The sequence below is a fragment of the Sapajus apella genome, unplaced genomic scaffold (genome assembly GCF_009761245.1).
Source record: "Sapajus apella isolate SASKATOON/1434 unplaced genomic scaffold, GSC_monkey_1.0 scaffold63, whole genome shotgun sequence".
NCBI classification, from domain to species: domain Eukaryota; kingdom Metazoa; phylum Chordata; class Mammalia; order Primates; family Cebidae; genus Sapajus; species Sapajus apella.
In genome coordinates, this window is record NW_022437003.1 from 886,001 (window position 1) to 894,807 (window position 8,807).

Below are 8,807 nucleotides of genomic sequence, written 5' to 3' on the forward strand. Positions count from 1 at the left end.
ACCAAGGACAGGGATGGCTTTGTCAGGTTTCTTCTTTGAGTCCGCAACTCTAGCCCAGCACTCTTCAACACAGTAAATCTATAGGTGCTACTTCTTTCTTTCTCCTTCCCAGTCTGCATAAAAAGAACACCTTTCAGGAGTTTGAACATGTTGCCTCTTAGCTTGCAGTGTGTGGATCCATTGAACACTTAAATGTGGCCATGTATGTTTTTGCATCCTTGGAAGTCTGTAAGAATCAGCACATATGTAAAACTCCAGGGACTCTGAGCTGCTTTTCCATCAGAGATTAGGCTCTGGGAAGGGAAATATCTGCCTCGGTGTCTGCTAAGTGTCCTGGCCTCTGTTGGTTATGCATCCATTCATTCAGAGGGGTAGTCTAATTAAGACTTACATCAGAGTTGCTCCACCACTCTATGCCCACTTTCCTCATCTATTAAATATTTATAATAATACTTCATAGGGTCGTTATAAGAATTAAATGAATTATATTGATAAGGTGTTTATTGCAATATCTGGTGCATAGTAAGTACTCAAATTCTAGCTATTATTATTATATTATTATTGCTATTTTAATTTTACTAGGATTTAACTAAACCTTTTAAAAGCCACTGAGTGTTTTCAGCTTGGAGTCTCAAGAATTCTAAGTTTTTCAGGCACTTATCATTTACTTTATCTCTTCTTTGGCCAGATTCTGTTCCAACTTGTGCCATCTCTGACCCCTCTGCTGAAGTTTCCAAAAATGTGGAAATGCCTGTCCAGGATACTGGGAGCAGCACAGGTCTTCTAAATTCCACCAGTACATCTGCTTTTGCTTCATTCTCAACTGAAGAAACTGGTGAGATAAAATAAAACATGATTCACATACCTCAAGATACCCTTAACTTGTGAATTATCACCATTATCTTGCTTTTCACAAATCATAATTTCTATTTATTATAATAGTTTATACTTATTATTAGTTTTTATGATGTTTTGCAAACCTTAAGGAACAAAGATGGTTACTCTGAAGCAACTGTTTTGACTTAGAACATGCCAGTTTCTCTGGGTTATGTTATATGGAAACACTTAGCAGTGAATAGCTTATTAATTTATTATTCAACACACATTAGTTGAATGTCTGCCATTTAGAGTACACAGTGTGAGGGACAAACAGAAGCACATGAAAGTCACAGAGAAGAGGGGTCAGGAGGGGCTGGGGTCTCCTGGGTGGTTTTCCAGAGGCATGCTGTGATTAGGCAGGCTGCTTTCCTAACCTTGTATCTCATGACTCTCCATCGAAATCCATTCCTCATCACACTGAACATATCTGATGTTCTTCACATACACTATGCAGATGTTTTTCCTTCTGTTTACTTCAGTAGTTCTTTTTGTTCCTTCCTGCATATCTGTGTCCTTGTGTGCTACCTGTTCTTCAAGTCCTGGCACAACTGCCACCTTTTCAATACAGCCTTTGCTGTGCTTCAGTACAACTCATGGCTCTTTGTTTTGAACTCCTAAGCATCTAGTTTTACCTGTGTTAGGGTTCTAATTGGTTTTCTTTCTTTCTTTCTTTCTTTTTCTTTTGCATCTATTTACTCTCCCCGCTAGGCTTATAAGCATCACCAAGAAAAGATTTGCCCACAGTTTACCTACTATTACATGCAATGACTAGCATATTGCTTTGTACAAATTAAGTACTTATTTTTAGCAAATGAATAAGTTAGCAAATGAATAATGTGGAGCTACAGATAGTCCTTGATAGGTGGATAAGATCTGGATAGAAGGAGGAGGGAAAAGCATATTATGACAGTTTTAGGGAGTGAAAAGTACAAGATTCAGCTTGCAAGTTCAGCTCCCAGGTTCGTTCCTGGAATCCAGGGTGTGCAAGAGGAAGATGGGACAGTGGTGAAGAAGGAACTCCATTCCGTTCCTTCATTCAGCTGATGAGAGGCAGAGCCTCCAGCCATAATGGTAATGACCTTTATTGCTCCTCTGATGACTGCAGCCTGGTCAGCCTGGGCTTGTCTGGCTGTGCAGCCTCTCCAAGCCAAGGACGCAGTGGTCCACTCCAGGCAGAAGCTTGAAATTAGTATGCTGTCTGTGTTCCCGGACAGAACAGATGTCTGTATGCTTTTTTCTGCTTAATTATGATGACAGGTTCTTGGTGATCAAGATCCAGTCTCACATATTTTGAAATACCATGGCTGGGAAATTCTGTCTGTCTGATCTTCCCCTTTGCAGGGACTATTTGCTCTGCCGATTAGTACGTACAGAGGGCGTGGGAGGCTGGAGTGGCGGTGGCCCTTAGACTTGCCAAGGTGGAGTAATTGATTGGAGGGAGTCCTGGGCATGGTCTCCACTGAAATCTGTATGCTTTTCTGTTTTCTGTTTTCCACTGATATCAATGGGACCTTTTGCTGATCTTGTAAATACACTGTTACAAGAGAATATTTGGCATGTGAAATAGTTTCTCTTTACAAGTTTCTCTTTGGAAGGTAAAATGTATTGGTTGCTACTTGTTATTAGTGAATTAGTCAATAAGATTATTTCTTGCAACAGAGTGATTCTGAGGATGGTAGAGGAAACAGGATTGGGCTAGAGAGGAGAAACAGGCCCTCAATCTGAAAAGCTACCCAGGATCTCAGAATGGTCGATTTCCATAATGTCTGTTTCCATAATGTTTTTGAGAAGCATGTTGAGGGGAGGATCCTTAAGAGGTAGATAAAGTTCATCTATTGATTATTTCTGTGAGGAGTCCTCAAATAACTAATTTGGGAGACATAGAAATTATTCTGGGTGCTGCATGGCATGGCTTGTGGCAATCTGCACATATTACACCTCTTTTCTCTTACCTCATCTTAGCTGCCTACATTACTCCCTCCCCGATTTCACCCAGTTCTGTTGCCTTTTGCCTTCCAGATACATCTGGCTTTAAAGACGTGCAATCAGCCCAGTTGTACCGGGCTCTGTGCTGAGAAGCTGGCCCACACTTGGGGCTTAATGCTCTGTGGTTGCTGTCTTGAATTCTTAATAATCTTTTCCTTGAAACTTGCATTTTGTAAGTGAAGTCTGATGGTAAAATAGATCCACATGCTGGGGTTGGAGCCTCAGTTTACATGTGGTCCACCTCCTGCTTTCTTTGTAATGGGAGTACAACATTAAATAGCAAAAACAAAAACAAACAAAAAACCCCAACTTTGTTGGGTTGGAAGAGAGATCACAGAGGAAAGGACAATGACTTTTTCCTTCTTTTTGGGCAAGTGGTTCTGTGTTTCTTCTTTGCGTGTGTTTATTTTTATTTTTATTTTTTTAAGATAGAGCCTCACTCTGTCGCCCAGGTTGGAGTGCAATGGCATGATCTTGGCTAACTGCAACCTCCACGTTGCTGAGTTCAAGCAATACTCTGCCTCAGTGTCCTGAGTAGCTGGGATTACAGGCAAGTACCACCACACCTGGCTAATTTTTGTATTTTTAGTAGAGATGGGGTTTCACCATGTTGGTCAGGCTGTTCTCGAACTCCTGACCTCATGATCTGCCCGCCTTTGCCTCCCAAAGTGTTGGGATTGCAGGTGTGAGCCACTGCGCCCGGCCGTGGCTTTGTACATTTCTTTGGCACCAAGCTCTGTAAATTATGCAGCCACTCCTTAATGTATCAAATGAAAATCTGCTTCTAAGCATTTATGTAACTCCATTTTCCTGCTAGGAATGCCCTCCCATAATTCTGTGTATTCAACTCCTGCTTACTCTTCAATGCTGAGTTCTAGTTTTATTTCTTTTCTCTTTGCTTTGTTTTGAGACAGAGTCTTGCCCTGTTGCCCAGGCTGGAATGCTGTGGCATGGTCTCGGCTCACTGTAACCTCCACCTCCTGGGTTCAAGTGATTCTCCTGCCTCAGTCTCCTGAGTAGCTGGTATTATAAGTGCCTGCCACCTCGCCCAGCTAATTTTTTGTATTTTTAGTAGAGATCGGTTTCACCATGTTGGCCAGGCTGATTTCAAACTCCTGACCTCGTGATCCACCTGCCTCAGCCTCCCAAAGTGCCGGGATTACAGGTGTAAGCCACCGTACTTGGCCCCATTTCTTTTAAGAAGTTTTGTCACTGATAACTCATTACCATGAAATATTTTTTATAGAATTCACTTGATAAATTAGCATCACTATATTGTGATGTATAAAGAGACACTTGTTTTCTGTCAGAACCCTGCAATTAACTATTGTATGCAGTAGGGGTGGAGGTGGGGATGGGAGTTGATATTTAAAATACTGGATACCTGGTTCAGCAGGAGCAGGGAACAATCAAAATGGATCTTAGCTGCAGAATGGATGCAGGGTCTTGGAAGTCCCCTACTGTGCTGGTTATCACTTTGGTAGTTGCTGGATGGGGACCTAGGAGGTCCCAAGGGAAGGCCTGGCACAGCTGGGACAGCAAGGCAACATTTGAGATCAGCAGCTACTTACCAACTGACATGAATGTGCAGTCTGGCATTCCAGAAGGTCATATGGTAGCATCCCAGCTGAATGTCAGCCCTACTGGTTTGACTCACTGAGAAGATTCTCAGTGATGTCTCCAGTTCTTAGTTCCTTCAACTGTGAAATGAGTAGGTTATAATAAGCAATCAAACCCTCAGCTATTGATGACCTGTGATAGTCAAGACTTTGTGCTAGATAATGTTGAGATTGACAGATACATAGATTCTGTCCACCAGAAGTTTCTAATTAAATCTAGCCTTGGAAATAAGACGTGGATAAATGATTGATATGAGGTAGAAAGTATCCTAGGAAAGAAGCAGATAAGCAGCTGATGGAGTTGAATGAACTGAGAAATTACTGTGATTTGGTGGAAATGACATTGATCTGGGAAAGCCTTGAGAAAAGTGAGGCCAACGATCTGGGTTTTGAAATATACGTGATATTTTAAAACTCATGACTATAGAAAGGAAAGTCAGAAAGGACTAAAGGAATGCTCACTGTGGATCCCCATTGTTCTAGAACCCTTGAGTCTTCACTTCTTGGCTTTGTTTTTTCCTTTCTTTATGTGCTCTCTGTACTTTAATCAGATTTGAAGCTTCTCAAGTGTCTCTCATTTTTGTTCCTGGCATGTGCTAGGTAAATGCTTAGCAATTACAATGACAACTGCCTTAAGCTTTATGTTCTTCATGAAAATGGAGACATGGTGTGTTAAGATTATCATCTTGAATCATGGATAAAGTCAGAGGATGAATCTTTTGTAACCAGTTAGAATCATGTGAAAATGGACTAGAGTGTGTGTGTGTGTGTGTGTGTGTGTGTGATCTTACTGAACGCTAACATCGTGGGTTTTAAACACAGACCTTGGCTTCACGTGTGCTTCGTGATCACAGCAGGGAAGTTATCATAACAGGGTTTAAGTATCAAGAACAATATTATTGTTTGAGACAAAAAATATACATATATGTTGATTAGGCATAGAAGTACGTAGATGTTATTCAGTAAAAGAAGGGCCAGAATATCTGTCAAATAGAGTCAAGAATTTTTGGTTGTTTCTCAAAAAGCTAAAACCCATTCATTTGCCTTCTGGGCGAGGTCGTAGCTAAGCCTGTTGCACTGAAGCCTCAATGATGGAAGAATAGGTAAAATGTAGAGGCACATCACTGAGATGAGGCAAGGACTTAGTCTTATGATGCCAAGGGCTTGAGTGCTGGCCTGGCCTCTCCTTGCCAAGCTTAGCTTGGTATATGTGGCAGCATGCCTGCAGTTCTCAGCTCCTCTGCCTTGGTGAATTCCTTCCTTCACCCTGGCTGCTGAGTCCATCAGACTTCAGGCAGGCCTCTGGAGCACTAAGGGTGAAAGTCAACATATGTATCGCCACCATGAGTGTTTGAACTCAGGCAAATCTGCAGCATGGTCCACTTACTGATTCAAAGTTACGTGAAGTTGCAGCAACTGAACTGATTTTGCATTCTTTACTCATTCTTGAGCCTGGATTACCCTGTGAGCACTGGCCTTACTCACTTCCACCATTACTGATTGTATCAGGGGCAAGTAGCAGAAATTAAACAGAGAATCAAAGATTTAGAATGTGTTAGGTTATCTCCAGTTCTGCTCTTAGAACATGTGCTCTTATTCTTGTGATTTTATTCAAGACCATTGCTTTGTAGAATGGTGGGGAAGTGCTGATTCCTTTTGTTCTCATCTTTTGCTCATCAGGTAATTTTCTGATTTATCATGAAGGATAACCTGGGCAAGGCCCATAGTTCTCAGGCTCACTCTCACAGACTTATGTACCTCCTAAAAACATTGCAGACTTAGGCGTTCAATTTTGAACTTTAAAAAAGGTTGGTGGGAACTGAGCTTACTTATAGATAATTTGTTTGTGTCAAAAGTTCCTGGTGAGCCACCAAATAATGTCTGGTTGGCATTGTACCCGTTGGAGGGGATTCTGTGTGGCAGGACACACAACTGGCTGGCTCACTGGAATGCTATGATTTCACCAGCTCTAGGGAAGCCCATTGCTCAAGAAAGCCCTTTTCCAGCTTCTGTTTCATTTCTGAAATACTTCTGAGTATTTTTTTTTTTTTTTGAGACCGAGCCTTGCTCTGTCACCCAGGCTGGAGTGCAGTGGTGCAATCTCAGCTCACTGCAACCTCTGCCTCCTGGGTTCAAGTGATTCTTGTGCCACAGCCTCCCGAGTAGCTGGGACTACAGGCATGCACCACTGCACTTGCCTAATTTTTGTATTTTTAGTGGAGATGGGATTTCGCCATGTTGGCCAGGCCGGTCCCGAATTCCTGACCTCAGATGATCCGCATGCCTCAGCCTCCCGTAGTACTGAGATTACAGGCATGACTCACTGCACCTGGCCCAACAATTCTTTATATTTGTTGGACAATAAAGTGCCTAAAAGCATTGAGAAGAATGACAACAGAGGCAACAGGACCAGAGAAGAACTTCTGCGTTAAAGATAGCCAACTTCTCACTCTCTCTTTCTTTCTTTGTGGCAAGTATAAATGCCATGAGTATAAATATTAGCACAATTATTCTACTTCATAAGATTAATGGGTAGCTCAAAAAGTTTGATCATGTTCCCACATCTTGGGGAGCAAGTGACTAAGGATTTCTTTCATTTTGAGTTCTGTTTTGTAGTAAAACCTGATAGCCTAATGAATGAATTCTTTTATTTCTTGGAGCAGAAATATTTTTACAACTTAAAACAACTTAATGTGCTTTTCCCAGCTTGTTTATTTCTCAGCTTCTTTTGGCTCCAAATTTGCCAATTGCATATAGAAGCCGTAAAAAAGTCCAGCTAACTAAAATGGTAGACCTTGTATAAAGTAACTTCTCTAATTTCTAGAGGAACTGGTGCCAAAGGCTTCCCCTATTCTAAATTGCTGCCATGGAGACAAATCTTATGCATAAGCTGGGTGGCTTTCTTTGTTTCTTTCTTTCAAAGCAAGCATCCAAATGCTTGTTCTTCAAAATATTTAGACAACAAAAATATAAAACCAATTTCATAGTAAATAGCTATTCAAATAGTTTCTGGGGGAATAGCCAATAGTCAGAGAATGTTCAAGTTTAATGGGGACATGTTTTAAAGAGGAGGTAATCATTGATGCCTAGAGAGACGTTTGCAAGATTCCATCACCAGTTAGAGACAAAACTTAACTAAGACCTACGTCTCCTGATTCATAGCCTGGTTCTATTTTCACTGCTTCCTGGTGTGGTGTCTGATTCATTTTTGCCACACTGAGAGAGAAGGGGGTGTCATTAGTCATCTTTTGCCCAAGGTCCACTCAAGCTTGATGTAATAAAAAGAGCACAGGAGAGGAGTGTGTCACTGTTATAATACCCATGTGACCACCAAGACCATAATGGAGAAGGGAAACTTTGAATGAATGTTTCTTGCAGAAAGATGCAAATTTGAAGAACACTTTGATTGAGACAAGTTAGGAGCAGTGCTGTTAATTTGGCTCATCATGTATAAAGAAAGTGGTTAGATAATGCTAGCTAGGCAGGGTCCTCTGCATTCAGGAAATAAGAGGAAAGAGTGTCATGATTTGTATGCTTTGAAATTTATCAACCAAATTCACCAAAAGTTCATCAAGTCTCCGTATGCTCAGTATTGTAGAGTTATTTCAGCTGCTGTAACTACTGTCACACCTTTTGCAAGATGGCTCAGAACGTGGGCATAAGGGCCGCATCTTTGGGAGTATTTAAATAGTTCTACCATCAAATGTGAGTCAAAGTAATATCTGTGTATGCAACCTGGAATCTTGGCATTGGAGGAAATATTAAAATCCTGCCCATCCATCTTCCTAATTCAGATGTCCCTTAGTGAGATCCATCTAAACTTAAGATTCATTTTTTCTAGCCCTAAGATTCTATTCTCTAACATCATCAAATCAATCCCCCTTTCTTCTTCTTCTTTTTTTTTTGGAGACAGAGTTTAGCTCTGTAGCCCAGGTTGGAGTGCAGTGGTGCAATCTCAGCCCACTGCAACCTCCGCCTCCTGGGTTCAAGCAACTTTCATGCCTCAGCCTCCCCCGAGCAGCTGGGATTACAGCCGCATGCCACCACACCCAGCTAACTTTTGTATTTGTAGTAGAGATGGGGTTTCACCATGTTGGCCAGGCTGGCCTCAAACTCCTGACCTCAGGTGATCTGCCCATCTTGGCCTCCTAAAGTGCTGGGATTACAGGCATGAGCCACCGTGCCCTACCCCTTTCTTCTTAGATCTAATTATTCCTTTTCTTGCACTGGTGTTTTCCCCTCTAGGTTTTCTTCTTTTACGCTTCATTCCCCTTTTAGCTTTCTTTCTTCCACAATCCTCCCACTTTAGGTTAGTTTAATTCC